Consider the following 18,560-nt stretch of genomic DNA (forward strand, 5'->3'; position numbering starts at 1 on the left):
ATCGGGCAACATGCAAAAAATTTAGCAAAGTTTAATTCTGGGTGAATTTAAAAGTAAATGCAAAATTTCCAAACATGAACTGCAGGGTCTGCGAATTCAGGTATTTTGTCTTTTTTTTTTTTTCACCAGAGAAGTCTTTTTTAATGCTCTATAAAATGTTAATTGCCCCTGATTTTGCTGAGTAAATGATTCTGTTAGAACGATCACCCACCCCAACCTGCCTGTATTTTGGACATCCCTCCCTACACTGAATCAATACCATTTGACAATATATATATAAGAATTTAACTATAGCCGCTGTATATAAAACTTTAGGTTTGGATCAGTTCTGTTCTTGGACAGTTGATGTAGATTCAAGTTGTATTTAAGAAAAAAAATAGTCATGGTTTATTTGTAATTAGAAATGGTTTGGACCAGTGTGGCAGTGTGCTCCTCCCCTGTGTGTATTTTGTGTTCTATGTTGCGTGTGGTGTGTAAATGTTGGTGTATAGATACTGCTACATGGGATATAAATGGGTCTGTTTAGCAGGAGTGATTTAAAGTATTTTATAGTATGTGAGCATAGGGTTGCACAAATTAGTTCACATGCTGGGATTCAAGTGAATAATGAATTAGTAATTGAATCCCAGCAAAACAGTATATATAGATGCACGTTTCACTCACTTTGGGTGTTTGGTGAGTGAGAACGGGAGAGCGAAGGAGAGTAAAACTTAGTAAAATAAATAAAAATAAAGAAATAATAACAATTAATAACTCCAGTATTGCCTGTCTATGAGGGTTTCTTTCTGGCCTGACGTCACCCTACTGCCAGTCTGTTCACAACCAGTCATTTAATGATTCTACAAAAAAAGTTACGGTTAAAACAATGTATTTGATTAAGGAATACAGTTTCTCCTTAAACCTAAACTGCGTACTCCTGAATCAAACAAATTACTATGCACTGTTTCCATTGTATTGCTGTGTTAATCTGAGTATACTGCAGACATTGTAGCATATATAAATTATAAATACAGTATATAAGCAAGCTATACAACCTCCAGACTGATAAAAACCACTAAAATCTCAAGAGCAAACCAGACCCTTCATGTAGCTTAATCAATAAAGCCTCTGCATATGTACTTCTCTACTAATAATAACGGTTTGGAGTGAAGCCCTTTACAGCCAAATGTTTGTGTCATAGATGTCACCCTTGAGCCAAGCATTTTATAACCGTTTTTACCACACTGTCTTTAAGGTGCTTAAAAAAAAAAAAAAAACGTGTTTGAGACCATAAAGTGATACCGTAGATCTCTTACCTGAAATTCGGTTTTAACTTGAAGTTCATATTACATTGAAGCTATTGATACTGATGAGTATCACGTTGCAGAGTGACGTGAACTACAAAAAGTGCACATTTAGCTAAATGCACAAATTAAAGTTATAAAGTTCAAAAACACATTATTAAAAGTTTAGAAATTTTTACTTTCAGATATAATTTATAAATGTTGAAATCGCGTATCACAAATCCAACATTTAAAATCAGTCTATAAATCTTTGTTTTACACTTTGGAGTCAATATTTACCTAACATTTCTAACAAAAAAAATCAGTGAAAAAATACATCTAACTTAAATCTCTCTTTTTTTTTTTTTTTTTTACACGTGGCGATTCAACATTTTTTTTCAGCATTATTGCTCAGAGATTGTCAACCTACCTATTAAAGAACTACTTAATTGACACTTCAGTACAAAAAGCAGGCATTCCAGGCCAAGGTGTGGCCGAGTGTGGGCATTGCCCTGGTCGCCCCATCAGGATTGGGTCATGCATTTTTTTTTTTTTTTTCTCAGGTGGCTATTCTTATTGGCTATTCTTATCAAAATGTAGCTTTGTGCTGCTGCTGGGAGTTGGGTGGCCAAAATGTCTTGTGTTTATATAATTTATGTGTATAGATAGGTCATATCACATAATATATATATATATATATATATATATATATATATATATATATATATATATATATATATATATATATATATATATATATATATATTATCTTTACAATTGAGTGTAAAAGAACAGGAACCATAGCACCCTGATTTAATTGAAACTGTCACTGAAATTATTGATAGAAGCTGACTTTATTGTTTTACGTTAAGCGTTATTTAAACAATGATTACACTGTGTAACAATTATTTTTTTTTGTTCCTGGGTAGCAATAGTAATTTCTTAATTGCTTATGCCTCAAAAGTATAGAAAATGGCTATTATTCCCCACAAACTTTGCTTTTGTGACCAGGACAGTGATAAAACGGGCAAATGTGTGTGTTTTCGTTCACATAAAGTCAGAAAAAAACAACATATGAATCCAAATTAACATGTATTTATACTAAAGTAATACAAAAATTACTACAAAAGATTTAGACGTGAGTAGTTTTTCGAGATTTATGATTATGCTATAAAAAGACACATATTTGCCCATTTTCCCATTGGAAATAGTGATATTTTGAAATATTGCTGTCCTGGTCACAAAAGCAAAGTTTGTGGGGAATAGCCATTTTCTATGCTTTTGAGGCATAAGCAATTAGGAAATAACAGTTACTACCCAGGAAAAAAACCCAGAGGAAAATAGGAAAGGACACTGCTACAGTTCAGTTAAATAATAATCTATATTCATAACTAACTAGAGACATTACGTGCATTTTGTTTTATAAACTTTAAAACTCTGCGCATTGACATCTAGGCACCACATAAAAGTTTGCCCAGTAATAGTGTTTGCATTATTAAAGAACTGAAGCTGTTACAAGATTGTACCATTTGAGGTGCAATAATCTCTAAATTAATATCTAAACATTATAGTAAAGGAAATGTTTCATACAATTAAACAGGGAAGTGTGTGTACAACTGAAACAAAACAAGAAGACTGTATTAACACAGTCCAAATATGTTGTGCACATGGCAATGTATTTGTTCAAAATAGTAAATCATGCATTGAACAACCTCAATGAAATTACACTTACACGTAGCACTGTAAAAAAAAAACAATTTTGTCAGTATTAATATTTTTGCCCCAGTGGCAAAAAAATTCTGGCTACACCAAATTTAGTGAAAGCTTACTTTGGAGATTTGCAATTTCGTTTTTTCAACTAAAGAATTCAGCACTACATGGCAATGCCTAGAAGTTGGAATAATGGCAGGATGTACCACTTCTCCACTGGCTTTTACCATGGCAATGGAAGTAATTATTAGGGCATCAGAATGGGTAGTGGGAGGAGAGCACTTGGCTTCTGGAATGCGACTACCACCAATTTGACCATACATGGATAACATGACAGCAATGATTACAAAAGTAGCCTGCACTAATCGGTTATTGAGCAAACTAATCAATAACATTGAATGGGCATAAATGCAGTTCAAGCCCATGAAATCAAGGAGCATCTCTATAAGTAAAGGTAAAGTAGTAGATAAAAGGTTCTACATTAACAGTGTCTGACAAACCAGTGAAAAGTCTTGGGAGATGGTATGACATTGATCTAAAAGACACAGTTCATGTGGGAGAAGATAGATAACAAGCACTAGAAGGGTTGAAGAGCATAGACAGCAGCGCTTTACCTGGCAAACTGAAACTCTGGTGCTTTCAGTTTGGTCTACTGCCGAGACTGCTGTGGCCACTGACTGTGTATGAGGTTTACTTGAGAACAGTTAAGAAGCTGGAAGCTTTAATAAGTTCATACGTCAGGAAATGGTTGGGAGTTCCATGCTGCCTCAGCAGAGTAGGACTTTATGGTAAAGGAATACTGCAGCTACCAATCTCTGCTCTAACAGAGGAGTTTAAGTGCACCAAGGTCAGAGTGGAAATGACATTAGAAAATTCACACAACAGATGCGTAAGGGAGGCAGCACCTGTGTTGAAAACAGGAAGAAAATGGGCGGCAAAGAAAGCTATGGAAGATGCTAAGGCTGCTCTTCGAATCTGTAATATTATGGGGCAAGTTCAGCATGGAAGAGGGGGCCTTGGTCTCAGTTCAGCTCCTCCTTCATGGCACAAGGCAACCCCAGCTCAATGGAGGAAGCTGGTAGTCAACGAGGTGCAAAAGCAGGAGGAGAGGATCGGGTGGGTAAATGCCATTTCCCAGGCCAAGCAGGGAGAATGGATGAGATGGGAAAGTGTGGAACAACTCAAGATTGGCTGGCAAGACCCATGGTTAGTGGAATAGAGCAGGATCAGTTTCCTCATCTGATCAACATATGATTTTCTCCAATCACCACAGAACCCAAACCTTTGGGTGAGTGAGGATCCCTCATGTCCTTTGTGTTAATCACCTGCAACATTAAGGCACATTTTGACAGGATGTAAGGTGGGTCTTAGCCAAGGATGGTTAACTTGGCGCCATGACCTGGTGCTGCGATGTTTGGCCTTAGCATTGGAAGACAAGTGTAACTGACCAATAAGTTGCCATCAGTTCCATCAAAGCATTACACACAAAAGACAATATTCAGGAGGGCAATCACCAAGAAAAGGTATTAAAATCAAGCCTCGCCCAGGACAACTGGAAGCTGCTAGAGACTGGAAAATGCTGGCAGATGCTGGTCAACGGCTTATTTTTCCACCTGAGATTGCCACCACTAACCTTCGACCAGACATTAAAATGTGGTCTGGATCAGCACACCTTGTTCATCTGGTAGAGTTAACAGTGCCATGGGAGGATGCTGTGGATGAGGAGTATTAGAGGAAGAAACTTCGGCATGCTCAACTAGCTGCTGACATGGAACAGCGAGGATGGAGACTCCGAGTGTACCCAGTGGAGGTGGTTTGTCAAGGATTTGTTGCTCATTTTACAACCCAGTGTCGGGTTCAGTGGCCAAGAGTTGTGTCGCACAGTGAAGAACTCTGAAGCAGCAGAAAGGTGCAGCAACTGGTTGTGGTTGAGACGGAAAGATTCTGGCTGGGGATTTTAAGCACAATAGTATGAAAGCAACACTGATGTACAGGTTATTAAGCTGGGCTGAGTTGAGTTGCGGAAGGAGGGGGGTGATGCTGGGATGCCAGAATCACTGTCGAGCCCTTTTGAGGTGTTGTGGGCTAGTCAATGAAACACAGAGGATAGAAGGTGCCCACTTGAAGACCCCAGAGATGTACTCTACTTAGCTGATGTGCTGGGGAGGCAAAAGAAGCTGATCCCTGGAGCCAGCATTACACTTCAGACATCAACACCAAACAGAAGGATATCTACATCATCAGAGGAAAAGCAACTCAAATGGATGGAGTTGCAGATGGATCGCATTAGTTTACTGTAAAGCTACGTCTTAGTTGGTGCTTATCTTGGCGAGAGCCGAGTTCAAATCAGCATGACGTTTTACTCTCATGTAATTACATCTACATCTACTCTCATGTAATGGAAATCATTACATAACAGGTCAATCTAAAAAAAATGTGTTCAGCAATTATATCTGAAAAAAGAAATCTAGATTTTCATTAAAAAAAAACAGAGCGGAGCTTCCCTTGCACTCCGAGAGCCAATCCCGCCACTTCCCCACTCATCTGCATAGAATGTCAAACAAAATTGTATCCACATTTCAAACCTTTTAGAATGTGTTTGTTAATATTTATGTTTAGCTAAATCTTGACTTTTTTTTTATTTTTTACACTGATACATGGAAGCTGTCATTTCAGCTCTGTTCACTGCAGTTTCACTGACACTCCCCACTTCAAACATAATTTCTCTGATTCTACAAGTCCTAGAGTGATCGTCAACATTATTTTTATACAGATGTGAGTTTTGTGAAGTTGTGAGTTTGTTAAGATGGCAAGAACCTAGAATGGTCGCCAAAGGCTCATTTGAAAGGTTAGAACTTGAACTACTTAGCTGGGATTTATGTATTTATTTAAAAATGTAGCCTTTATATATATATATATATATATATATTATATATATATATATACACTGAGTGTACAAAACATTAGGAACACCTTTCTAATATTGAGTTGGACCCACTTTTGCCCTCAGAGCAGCCTCAATTGGTCGGGGCATGGACTCTACAAGGTGTCGAAAGCGTTTCACGGGGATGCTGACCCATGTTGACTACAATGCTTCCCACAGTTGTGTCAAGTTGGCTGGTAGTGGATCTCTACTACGAATAGCTCATTCCATCTCATTCCACAGGTGCTCAATTGGATTGAGATCTGGTATCTGGGTAGGCCACTGCAGTAAGCTGAATTCACTGTCATGTTCGTGGAACCATTCCTGGACAATCGTAGCCTTGAGGCATGGGGCATTATCCTGCTGATAAAATCCATTAGCAGATGAGTACACTGCTGCCATGAAGGGATGCACCTGATTGGTAATGATGTTCAGATATCCTGTGGCAGTCAAACGTTGCTCCACTTTTATCAAGGAGCCCAATGTGTGCCATGAAAACACACCCACACCATCACACCACCACCACCAGCCTGCAATATTGACACACTGCATGATGGATGCATGAACTCATGTGGTTTTCTCCATACCCTAGTCCTCCGATCAGCCTGAAACAGCAGGAACCGGGATAGATCAGACCCTCCAGTGTCCAGTGTTTTTGTTCCTTAGCCCACTGCAACTGCAGTTTCTTGTGTTTTACTGAAAGAAGTGGAACTCTGTTAGGTCGTCGGCTGCCATACCCCATTCTTGTGAAGATACGATGAGTTGTGCATTCTTTTATGGGTCTTTCGGCACCAATGTTGTACTGGACTGTCAGTTGACTAAATGTAACCCGTCTGTTGCTCTGCACAATTCCTATCAGACTCCTTTGGCCTCTTTCATCAATGAACCGTTTTCGACCACTGGTCTGCCATTGGATGGATGTCCTTTGGGTGGTGGACCATCCTTGACACACACAGGAAACTGTTGAGTGTGAAAAACCCAGCAATGTTGCAGTTGCTGACACGCTCAAACCGGCCCGCCTGGCACCTACTACCATACCCCGTTCAAAGGCACTTAAATCTTGTGTCTTGCCCATTTACCCTCTGAATGGCACACATACACAATCCATGTCTCAATTTTCTCAAGACTTAAAATTCCTTCTTTAACCTGTCTCCTTCATCTACACTGATTGAAGTGGATTTAACAGGTTACATTAATAAGGGATCATAGCTTTCACAGGTGTTCCTAAAGTTTTGTACACTCAGTGTGTGTGTGTGTGTGTTTGTGTGTATATATATATATATACACACACACACACACACACAGTATATGTAATCATAGTTGTGTCAAAAAATAAATAAAACACTGCACCATTCAACCTCCATATGAAATGAAGCTGAGCAGCTGGCTCTTTGAGCTAATATATATATATATATATATATATATATATATATATATATATATATATATATATATATATATATATATATCTTTTAAACAGACTTTAAAGTTATAAGTGTAAAAAGTTGTCAGGATATTTACAATGAAAAGACAAATTTTAGGTACATTAATTAAATAGTTGTAGCAACACGTGACGAGTTTTTATCTATACCCGCTACTAACTCTTTAAACTGGATAAAACATGAATTTACTAAATGTTCTGTACAAGAGGAAATAAACTTTCCACCATTCCATTAAAGAGCATTCTGCACTATCCATCCTTTTTTTTTTTTTCAACAGGGCCAGTGCAAAGCTCTTGCCAGTTGAATGTGGTTATTGTTTTTTTGCTGTTGGGGTTACCGGTATTATACGAGTTCAACACATTTCTCAGTAGATGTTTTTCAGTAGATGTTAATCCCCCGAGTATTTTTTGTTAACTTCTGTACCTTTGTTTTGCAAGTCTTGCAGCAAGATGAGATCAAGCTCTCCTGCTTGAAGACACTTTTTAACCAGCAGGTTTGTTTTTTTCTTATTTTTTTTTTTCAAACATATTGCTTATCTTGTGAAACAAATCTTACCCTATAAATTAGGTTTAAGAACTTCACTTCAAATCTATACGCAGTTAATAGCCAGCAGCAATAGACTACTGGCATGAATTACCCACTCAGCTAATTCAATACATTTATGCTGGGGTACAAACATGACTTTTTTTATTCTTGTTACACATGACAGGTACTACTTAAGACTAGTGTAACATGCAACACATCTTATCTAGTGTTAAGAGACTGAAAAATATAAAGCTGTATTCCAAAGGGTTTCATTATTTTTCTTGCTCAAAGCTGCATTTTTTTAAACTTTGTGGTAGCTGAATTCCCTTGTTTATAAAACAACTAAACTATAAAGCACCGTGATTTTAGGAGTTACCTGCAAATGGCAATAATTCTAAACATATTATATCAATTGTATCAAGTCCCCTTTCTATAATTATTTCTTATTTGGTAAACAAAGCTTACCAGGTCTACTTTCAACAGATCAAAGTTATTATTAAATAGTTGCTTGGTAAGGCCTTTTAGTAGAAAGTTGAGTGAAGTTATGTCACAAACGAGATCGCATGAACATATGATACAGCTTTTGAACTTGTTGCCATGGATTTTTTTTTTTTTGTTCGTTTTCAGTCGATTTTTTGTGTGAGGCGATTTAGCCACCCCTTTTAGCCACACCATATTTTGGCCATCATTTCCAATAGCAAAGGAATGGATGTGATCTGTGTGGTCTACATCATATTCTCATGACAATGGAAATATAATCTTGAGGTTCCAAACTGCATGTAATCCAACCCAAGAAGCAGTCATGGAGATACTTTATTTTCAAGTCGTGGTAGTCTGGCAATGTTCATACATTCCATTGTAGATAATGCAGCTTAATAATGCACTTGTCATTAGTTAAACGTGTTTGTCTTTGGTTCAATACAGTTTGACGACTGCTTGGGTCAATTATCTATTGGCAGTGCTGGCTTCATTGTGTATTAAATGGAGTTTTACTAGGGCAGTTGATCAAATGACATTTGGTTTCATATTACCAAATGAGTAAGGGGTGGAATAATATACCTCAATATATATATATATATATATATATATATATATATATATATATATATATATATATATATATATATATATATATTTGAATAACTGGAGGTATAGATGTACATGTTAGATTAAAAATGGTTCTCAGAATGTTGAATACTTAATTTAAAAAGGGGCTTGTTCATACATTTTATGAGTATAGCTCCAAGTTCAACGTCAGTCTGCAAAATGCACAGTATACTCTGCTTATATACACAAGAGGTGCACGTACAGTTCAAATGGCATGGTAATCCATGAAATATATATATATATATAATTATCTTATATATATTATATAATATATATATATATATATATATATATATATATATATATATATACAATGTAGTTCAATGACGATATAATTAAACACTGTAATTAATGCTGTCTAGTATATGTAAAGCAGGTTTTATTTAGCGATTTTGACAATGAACTGCAGTGAAATATAAAGGGGCAATTATACTGGTATCACAAATGCCCAATAAATCTTGCATTTAATCGGAAGATGAACACAGGATAATGGTGAAAAAAAGAATTTAAATTAAAATAACAGATCGTTATTGTTTAACTGTTTAAGTAGCGCACCCACCATATGTTCAAGAAGGTTAATTGAGATCATGTTCTCTTCAATTGAAACAAAGTGTACCTTCCACACAAAAATCAAGATTCTCTATGGTACTGCTTAAAGTAAGTAAAGTCAGCAGAGTGCAAATGCTGCTTTGACAGAAACATTTTATATGTTATAAAAAAAGCTTATAAAATGGGATTTTGTTAGGATGACCCATGGTTTGATAGAAAATGTTTGCAGGAACTCAGACAGAAGATCGAATTTATCCAAAAATGATGGTGTTTTATTAATGATTGCACTTAATCCAAATAGTAAGTATAAGACAGCACTTAAACAGTTAATAGCTCACTCCGCACACACACAAAAAACCAACCAAAACAAATATTCTATACATAAGCTAGGGCTAAATAACCTGGCTTCCGCAACTAGGGGTTAGCTTACACCAGCCTGCAGAGCTCAGACACAACCTTCTCAGTTAACTTCTCCTCCCTTTACTACTTCTTCTGGTTAATCTATAGGGCGCATTCCATCTATTTTAGATGATTAGCACCCTCTATCTGTAGTCCTTTGTCTGTCTTTTGTTTACTGTATATTTCTGTCATCTTTATTTATTACTTATAACTTCCCTTTTTTCCTGTTTCCTTTACATATTTCATCAGTATATTTTCTCTTTTCAGTCTCCCTTCCTCTTTCCCTTTTCCCAGTTTTTTTTATGTCGACCTCATACACCTCCATTTCCCTCAGCCTCCTCTCCATTTTCCTTCACTGCTCCTCATATTTCTCACATTTTAATAAATAATGTTCTACTGTTTCTGCAAGTTTACATTTTTTCACACTTTCCATCTTCATGCTTCCCCAGTCTTAATAGGTGTTCATTTAAAAGAATTATGCCCAATCCTTAACCTATCCAACACTCTTTCCTCTTTCCATCCAAATCCTTTATTCATCCAGCTATTATTGACCTCTTTCTGGATAGCGTGATAAAACCTTTCTTATATGCTTTCATCCCATCTCTCCTGCCATTCTTTTACTATCATTTTTTTTTCACATAGACTCCCATTTCCTGTGACACCAGAGGAATCACCAAATCAATCTCCTTTCTTTTTAACCCATTTTTTGCTGAAAGATCAACCATCTCATTGCCCAGTGACCAGGAATCCAAACTAAAATCACTTCAGTCCCCATTATAGTACATTCCTTATATTGTTGCATTATTTCAAACATGATATCAATTCTATTAATAAACTCCCCGTTTAATGCAATAAGTACACTTAAAGAATTAGAAAATATGACCGCTACCGCCCTTTACTGAGCCAAGCTCTGCCTTATATACTTGAGACTGAGTAAACCCCAGCCAGGACTAATCCATTATATTCAAATATACTTTAAAATCTTAACAGTGACATTCTAAACTCCCACACATGAATAATAAATAACAACAATATAAATAACAATGGCTAAAACTCACTTTACCCATTCAAAACTTATTAAAATTATTCATTTTAAAACCAACAAGGCTTCCTTCCCCATTGGTAAAGTCCCAGATAATACATAATACAAAGAATATGGTATTTGAAAATTTAATGCGCTTTATTTTGTCGTAATACAGTAAACTACTGCCCCTCACAAACATGGTGCCGCTCAGGACACGTTGCTGCAACGCAAAAAAAAGTTTATAATTTTCCCAAAGCTAAGGTAAGTCCACTTTAATTCAATAAACTTAAAAATAATTACAAACGTTAACTTGTACACTAAATTTATAATATATTAAAATTATAAACCAAGAAATTTGATATTAGTTTTAGCACTGTACTTTGTTTCTTTGTTACTTTCATGCAGTCCATATCTCTTTGAACATGTGCACCTAGTCAGTGTTCAGCCTGTATCTTCATGTTAACAACGTCTAGTATTTATGTATGTATTCGTTATAGTATTTGTTTATTTTTCCTCTCCACGGGTTTATTTAAAACAACAAAACAAACAAACAAAAAAAAAAACATTTTCACAGTGCTGTAAAATATTACAGTAAGGGTTTCACCCTCACATATTTGTAACTACTTTGTAAATACCTCTTAAAGGTGTGCAAATCAAAGCATTAAAATCAATGCGACTTATAAGCTATTTTAAACGTATTACTGTTCTCGCTTTTATTGGGATGACAATCTTTTGGTTTCACTTATTTTTCTACATTTATTTAGGATATTGAAATATTTACAACACTAAATAAACTGCAGTATCTTGGTATCATTGGTTTAATTGTAGCTAAAGCACAGAAGATAAGGGTCAATATCGCCAGTGTTAATAAAAAGGCAATACAATAATTTATTTAAATCTTTTAATACCAATAGGTTTTGTCAGGGAGAGATTGAGAAGAGTTTTTTTCCATATGCTGTTGTTTACTCCATTTTTATGGCCATTAACTCTCTGGGGTACTTGTTTTGAGAAATATTAAATAACTAATTTTGAAGAGTAGTATTTTGGTTCTACTGCATTGGCACTGTATCTGTATGTAGATAACATCTTACCATTTTGAAGTATGACATCCAAGGTGTATGTAGTGAAGATATTTGTTGTGTATAGTTAAACTTTTGGATTTGCTTGAACTGCATTATCCATCTGCCCTGTGTTACATTTTTTAGGCAGTCATATAGCATTTTTTCTCACTTTTTATAATCTTACCATCATATTCTGTGCAGGAAACTACATACAAACATGTTATTTCATGTGAATAATCTGACTTTTTTCACTTAAAATCATAACCAAGTTCAGAGAACATAGGATGGCTTACACAAAATACAGACATCACTGAGACTATTCAAACCAACAGAGGAATATCAAAGGAAGTAACTGAAGAAAAACTGGACAAAGGACAGGCATGTTTTGATAGAAACTCTGACTACAAAGTACACAGCTGGCTTTGAAGAAAATAACAGTGTTGTCACTGGAGGAGCAACAGTATTTTTCAAAAAGCCATTCCACATTGAAAAGTACAACAAACTGGTGGGAGCCATGGATGCTTGCGATCAGGACTTAGAGCCATACGATCCTAGCAGAAAAAGTCTTGCCTTGTTCAAAAAACTAGGCATCCACTTAATGTCTCATATGATGCTGAACAGTAGAGTGCTGTATCAGCTTTCAGCAGGGGACGGTAAGATTTCATTCCTGGATTACCTGTGACGAAATACTATCAAAACACAGTACTGGGTGCAAGATAATGAAGCAGGCGTCTGCGGCAGCCATATCCATCACAGCCTTGTACATGCATTTGTGACTATCCCTCCAACACAAGGGAAGCAGAGACAGCTAAAAAGATGCTGGGTCTGGTATGAAAATGAAAACAAAAATAAGGACACAAGAAAAATGGCAGTGTTTGCGAAGGCAACCTTGGGTTCAGTTGTATTGAACATTTCAACAAATGGAACAGAGCAAATCGATAATGGCACACGTTCTGATGTTGATTGATTTTTATTTGATAAGTACTGTTTACCGATTAATTATTAGCATTATTTGCAGAGTTTCTTTTTTTTTTTTTAATTGTTCAAACAAAATAAAAAAACAAACCAAAAAAAAAAAAAAAACTAAACTTTTTATCTTTATATTGAACATAGGCATGTAATACATAGAAGCATAAAGGGTTAATGAAAAACAGTTTAGGTCATTTATTTATGTTGTATTCATTATTATGTTAACATTTTATAGCCATTACATGTTGGAAACCATTATTATTTTCAAAATCTGGTACCTGGGAAGGACAGGGTTCGACAATAACCATGGCCCGGCAGCCCGGGGCCGGTAGAGAAGGCAGTTTGGCTGGTAGTTATGAAGCACCACAGGCTTGACTGGGCAGGCTACATTTAGCTTATATAATATATATATATATATATATATATATATATATATATATATATATATATATATATATATATATAGTGCACATGGCTTCCATTTTCATGAATCCAGGAAAATGGGCCGGTGTGCCAAAAAGCTAAAAATTTAATTTACAAACCATTTTTTAAAAACAGCTATGAACTAATCCTAACTTTCCTGCCGCAAGTCATATTTGTAGTACAGTCAGAATCTGAGACTGCGTACCGAAGTGCTGTGTTGGTGATACTCGTTCCCGCAACATGGCACATCTTTTACAAATCGGGTTTTCTACAACTACTTAACTCGCTGAACTCAATCAGTCATATAATTATGGGAAAAAAAATGAAGACTAACATTTAGAATGGAGGCTTCATTATGACAGTGAAAAAAAAAAAAGTTCTGCCTTGTTTGGCTTCAGTTTCCCAGACTTGCAGATAAAACATCAGGTTTATTTGTTGTGAATTCAACATTTCGTTTACATCATATCCAGTCTCACAGTAAGATGTCCTGATGGATACCCAGATATGCGATCGAATTGTCTAACTTTTTGATTTGGGATCCGATGCGTTCAGGTCAAAAATGCCATTCGCAATCTTTCCAGGACTCACTGGTATCACTCAGCAAGACTGGTGCTGGCTTGGGAGAGGCTACACAAGCGACAACGCTTGTTATTAGTTAGTATTTGTTATTATTTTGTATTATGAATATTGCTTTAATAGTGTTTATTAGGATTTGGGATGGAAATTTCAAATAGCTTCCTATTTGAATACACAGGGTGCAACTTTTTTGTTTATTTGGTTACCTGAACTCTGGTCCCTTACACGACCAAGAATAAAAGGCAAATGTGTGTGTACAAGCAGACAGCATAACAGTGCAAGCCGGTAAAGTTTATCCAGGTTCACAAGGTGTACAAACAATGTCCAAGACCAGATTTATTTGTTCAATACCCTATTTCCTTAGGCACAAGTTTTACATAAGACAATGAGCAGCAACGTCACAGTGTATATCTCTTCCAATTAAAGCAACATTAGCTTAATATTGCACAAACCACCAATTAATAATTTTTGTGGTAGTGTATTCAGAATAAAATTACACCGATCATATAGCAACCTAAATATTCTACATTTGTTTAATTCTAACTAATAATATTTATACAGTAATCTTAGTAGTGTAAATATTGTAACCTGGCCAAAACAATAGAAAATACATTCCAACATTACAGTAGTTTAACATTATTGATTACAACTAGCCATCAATTATTGACACCAGATGAATCTAAGTTAAGTTACTTTGTTTATTCAGTAACCTGGAAATAATTCAAAACAAGGATACTTGGTTGTACTTTTAACGGTCAGTGCAAATGTTGACGTTACTCCATCCATTCACAGAAAGTCAACATTAGATGTTTTACATTGAACTGCAGTCCAAAGTTAAAAATGAACTTCTTTCCAAATCAAAGTATCTTGCCTTTTCTTATAGTCAATGCACTGTTATGCTTAACATTTAATGTCTTTATATTCATCATAACATTAAATTACCTTTCTAATTTCGGTTTTACCCAAGTTTGGATTACTTCTTTTAGCATTTGCTATATAAATTATTTTATTTCAGTTCACACATTCAGAGTTCGCCAGTGCCGTGCTCCCAGAAGCTGTTTCACGACTGGCTAGCAATAGCTGCAGAAGCTGCTGTGCACAGTCATTACAGAGGAACTTATGTAGGGCTCTGTTAACATTCGCTAAAAACAAGGCAATAAAATTGGCAACATTTTCAAACAGAATTAAAATTATTGTAGACTATCTTTGCATAATTAATTAGGGTCCTTACATTTAATATGCAAATAACAATAGGTTTAACCCTTTGCGGTCCTATGTCGGACCAGGTCTGACATTACAATTTTCCCTTTCCAGTCCGATGTCGGATCCTGTCCTACATAATCAAAAAGATGCAAAGCACAGGTCTTGGCTGTAGATGCAGTACTGAGTGTTTTACGATTCAGTGCCTTTTAAACCTGTTTTACTCTGAAAAAAAAAAAATTAAACAGTGTGTGTAAAATAAACAGCTTGTGTGAAAATAAATTGGAGCTGATGTGCATGACAAGCGTTTAATAAATTGACCGCTAAAGGTTAAGACTGACATAACACGTGTTAAGTGTCAGCATAAAAAAAGAGGCGCGTTTGCTTTGACTAGTAGATAATGTATAAGGTTTTTTTTGTGTACTCGAGTATGTAATATTTTATTTGTAGTTTTTTAATTTATTTTCGTGTAATTGTGTATTTGACTACACTGACCCGTCCCTAATTAGGATTATTATAATTCAGTTTTAGCGTTGCTGTGACCATATGGTAACAGCTTGTTTGCGGGTTTGCTTGTGAAAAAATTGGTATTGGTACACATATATTTTCAAATCTTGAACACAGTATTTTCATTTTCTGACAAGCACACAAATGTTTTCATGTTAAATGGCCGAAGTGACATCTATTGCAAGGCTTCTTTTGAAATGTGGGCTCTCTTTGGTTACCATACACAATTAGAAGCATACTGAAAATAAAAACCATCATGAAAAAAAAAATATATATAACTATATTGGGCCAGTAAATTGCATCCGGGCCAGTAAAAATACTAGCTCAGTGGTGAAAGGGGCCAGCAGTTAAAAATCTAAACGTAGAGCCCTAAAGGGGTTTCATTTTTACATCTGGAGTTGAAATGGTTAATAATAATAATAATAATAATAATAATAATAATAATAATAATAATAATAATAATAATAATAATAATAAAACATCTCAGTACAGTATTACTCTTCACAAAGGTCACATTCAAGTGTCTGTTTCCTGTTGAAACATATTTGCTAGACCATTAGTAAAGCTGACCATACAGCCGTCCAAGGGAAAGAACATGAGGGAAGTTGGATTTATTGCCAAGCACACATGGCAGGGACAGGTACAGAGGCTCTAAATGTAAATGGAAACAATTGAAAGATTATCTATCTCTTCCTAATGTACTTGACAGAATATTGATTTTCTTTTTCAGTCTTAAGAGCATGTTCTTATGTATGGCTGGCCAAACTTAAGATTAACTCATTTGTTGTGTGTGTGTGTATGTGTGTGTGCATGTGTGTGTGTGTGTGTGTGTGTGTGTGTTTGTGGTGGTGGATACTTGTATCCGTCTTTATTAGAATAATTTCTCCCAAGTTCAGTGTGAAACACAGTGATAATTTGAAATTGTGACCCTGTACTGTATGTGGGAACTTATTTGGGAAATAAATAAGAGCAATTAGTCCTAGGTACATAAATCACTGGACTGTTATTAACAGCTGTTGACAGAGTACAAGGAAACATGGTGAATGTCTAAGGATTGATGGCACATCAAGAGGCGTATCGGGTGGTAATCATTTATTTTTGCTCAATATGCAAAAGGCCCACAAGCCTGGATTTCATTGTCTCTGTTTTTTAACATTAGTGACTTTAGGAATGCATTGTAAAAGCTACAGGATGAGAACTGTGAAAATTAAATTATGTAAGGAAAGCTAAAAATAAATAGAAATAAATCCTAGTGAAATTACTTCTAGATAGTTTGGGGCAGCCTTTCAACTTTTTTCAAGCACAACAAGGGATGTTAGCATATCTGGACCTGACAGATGAGAGAGGAAGAGACTGCTAATCCGCTAACAAAAAATAAGCTCCTATAGTTTGCCTGTCATGATTTCTTTGGAATCAACTTTGATACCTTGATTTGACAGGGGGAAATATTTTTTGCCAACAGCAGTACATTTATATTTGTATTAGAACAAACAATACTGAAGTGTTAAAGTGAAACAGATAAGAAATATGTTAAGTTCAGTAGCGTATACGTTCAAATTTAAGACACAGCCCAAATATCCCACCCTCAATTTAAGGAGAAAATAAAACATCAAGTATGCAGGTACAAAGATACAGCCTCAATTCTGCTTATGTAGGCAGTTTGCGACCGTCTGCTATCACATAGAGCATTACAGTTATCTGCTGCTTCTCATTTCCAATCGTAATTATTCACACCTGTTTTTTTTTTACCAATTTGTGAACTGTGGTATTGCATGGCATGTCATAAAATACATGGGTCTCAGCATTTCCAGTCTGTCCAAGCTGGTACTCTTTGTTAGAAATGCTGAAATTGTAAAAGCTTCTCTTGGAATTCCTCAGGAAGCTAATGATGCTTCTTTGAAAACGGCTGCCTGTATGTCATGGATGATTTGAAATCGGGCAGTAACGTTTTGGTTTGTCTTTTCTCGGCAGTCAGTCATGTTGCCACTTGAGTATTCGGTCAGTAACATCTTTTTTTTTCTTTTTTATAGATTTAGTTGTCTCCAATTTTACTACCCCAATTTTTCTCCCAAATTTAGTGTACCCAATTATCCTGTATCCTCAGCTCCTCCTGCATGGCACAAGGCAACTCCGGCTCAACGGAGGAAGCTGGTAGACAACGAGGTCCAAAAGTAGAAGGAGAGGATGAGGTGTATAAAGGCTTTTTCCCAGTCCAAGCAGAGAGAATGGATGAGATGGGAAAGTGTGGAACAACGCAAGATCAGCTGGCAAGACCTATGGACAGTGGAACAGAGCAGGATCAGTTTCCTCATCTGATCAACATATGATGTTCTCCAATCACCACAGAACCTAAACCTCTAGGTGAGTGAGGATCCCTCATGTCCTTTTTGTTCATCACCTGGAAGATTAAGGCACATTTTGACAGGATGTAAGGTGGATCTTAGCCAAGGACGGTTTAGTTAGAGCCTTGACCAGGTGCTGCGATGTTTGGCCTTACCATTGGAAGACAAGTTTAACCTGACCAAAAAGTTGCCACCATTTTCATTAAAGCATTACACACAAAAGACAATATTCCTCCATTCAGGAGAGCAACCACCAATAAAAGGTGTTAAAATCAAGCCTCACCCAGGACAACTGGAAGCTGCTACAGACTGCAAAATGCTGGCAAATGTTGGTCAACGGCTTATTTTTCCACTTGAGATTGCCACCACTAACCTTTGCCCAGACATTGTCTTGTGGTCTGGATCAGCTCGCCTTGTTCATCTGGTAGAGTTAACAGTGCCATGGGAGGATGCTGTGGATGAGACGTATGAGAGGAAGAAACTTTGGTATGCTCAACTAGCTGCTGAAGAGGAACAGCGAGGATGGAGAGTCCAAGTTTAC

This window comes from Polyodon spathula, chromosome 3 (assembly GCF_017654505.1).
Source record: "Polyodon spathula isolate WHYD16114869_AA chromosome 3, ASM1765450v1, whole genome shotgun sequence".
NCBI lineage: Eukaryota > Metazoa > Chordata > Actinopteri > Acipenseriformes > Polyodontidae > Polyodon > Polyodon spathula.